The sequence below is a fragment of the Solanum dulcamara genome, chromosome 12, assembly GCF_947179165.1.
Source record: "Solanum dulcamara chromosome 12, daSolDulc1.2, whole genome shotgun sequence".
Taxonomy (NCBI): Eukaryota; Viridiplantae; Streptophyta; class Magnoliopsida; order Solanales; family Solanaceae; genus Solanum; species Solanum dulcamara.
The window spans coordinates 44,913,410-44,915,200 of record NC_077248.1 but is presented as its reverse complement, the minus strand read 5'-3'; the positions used below and the strand labels follow the sequence as shown (position 1 = coordinate 44,915,200).

Below are 1,791 nucleotides of genomic sequence, written 5' to 3'. Positions count from 1 at the left end.
TCTATTCCATTGCAATAACATATACTTTCATCGAGCCATCACTATTAGAGTCTTAAATATTGGGATTACCTATAGCGTAAAGGGTAGATACGAATACCTGTATTCTATTTCCTCTTTTAGCTTCCCAGGTCATTTCTTCACGACTCTCGTTTCTGCATAACACCTTGGCAGAAGCTACGTCCTTAATTCACCACCCCCTACTCTACCGATCCAGGATGGCGACCGGTTGCTTCTCGTAGGATAACTTCTATGTGACTTGATATCCTCTACGGAATATACTCAGGATGGATCACCAACACACTTGCGAAGCATCGATACTTGGAAGACTGGATGTACTACTTCCGAATCTACTAGCAAGTCCAACTCGCAGGCAACCTTGCCTATTCGGCGGAGGGTCTGATAAGAGCCAATGCATCTCAGACTAAGGTCCTCTTTCTTGCTGACTCTCATCACTTTCTCTGTGGATGACACTTTTGAGAGTGCTTAATTATAAATTGAAACTCTAGAGATCGATGTTGATTATCCGCGTTTGACTTCTGTCAACTCGGAGCTGCTAATAATCTCTCCCAAATAAGCTTCACCTTTTATACCGCTGATTGAACCACATCTGGGCGTATTAGTCGTGTTTTACTACCATTAAACCAATCAATTGGCGACCTACACTGTCCACTATACCAAGTCTCGTACAGGGCCATCTAGATACTAGAATGATAGTTAATATCGTAAGTACTTTTGACAGGTGGTAGGCAATTGTCCAAGCTACCTTTGGAGTCAACCGTATAGGCCCACAACATATCATCTAATGTTTAGCTATAAGCTTAGTCTTTCCATCAGTCTGAGGGTAAAATAGTGTACGAAGACCTATTTGCCTTCCCAATCTCTTCGTAAACTGATCTTCGGTAGCTAACTGTAACTTGGGCTCCTTCATTTAGGACAATAGCTATGGGAACTCCATAAGGTCCTACCACTCTCTTGACCTATAATTTCACACTATCTCGGCTGAGTAGGTAGTCTTTCATTGGAGTAACATGGGCTGATCTTTTTAATCTGTGGATAACATTTCATATAGAATTATCTGTTCGGGAAGTGCAAAGTAAGTCTTGTAGCCAAGGTTGTGTTGTGGAATCTTCGACCTCGTATATTACTTCTTGCCTTCTTTAGATAACATCAACTAGTACCCTCGCCTTTTCTAGTTTTACTTTTTGCCCATCAGAGTCGGCTACCAAGTTGTGCTGAAGTCCCCTCACACAATGACCTATATAGCTATTCTGTGGTTTGCCTATCATTAATTGGTATTATGTTGAAGAACTGTGGCATACAAGTGCGCCATCTGTTAGTAATCAGCTAATCCTGCTTGCTTTGCTTAAGCCCTTTTATAATTCCCTTAATGTAACTTATAACACTCTTAGTACATAATCTTGTGTCGTTGCTTCACCGCTAGTTTGGATCTTTCCATCTCGTGCGATTATAGCAGCACTAACGCATCGGATCCCACCGAAATTTCAAAGTTAATCGTGCTTGGGCGAGAGTAGTACTAGGATGGGTGACCCTCTGGCAAGTCCTCGTATCACGTTCCATTGCAATCCTTGCAATAATGTGCGAAGGCACTCAACCTAGCCCAAGATTTACCTTAACGTCTTCTTACTAGTCTTCATGCTTCGTCTTGCCCTCTCCGCCCCTGTCTTACACTCGATGTCAGGATAGATCATTTGTTCAACCACAGCTAGGTCCTATTTTTCCCTTAGTACTCACCCCTTCTCGGTAGTTTGGTCTAACCCATCTTGACATCTC

At 42.4% G+C, this 1,791-nt stretch overlaps 1 pseudogene; it reads left to right on the top strand.

The window, feature by feature from the left end:
* The first annotated feature begins 1,457 nt into the window (after positions 1-1,457).
* On the top strand, positions 1,458-1,576 carry LOC129877913 (5S ribosomal RNA; annotated as a pseudogene).
* Positions 1,577-1,791: the final 215 nt, after the last annotated feature.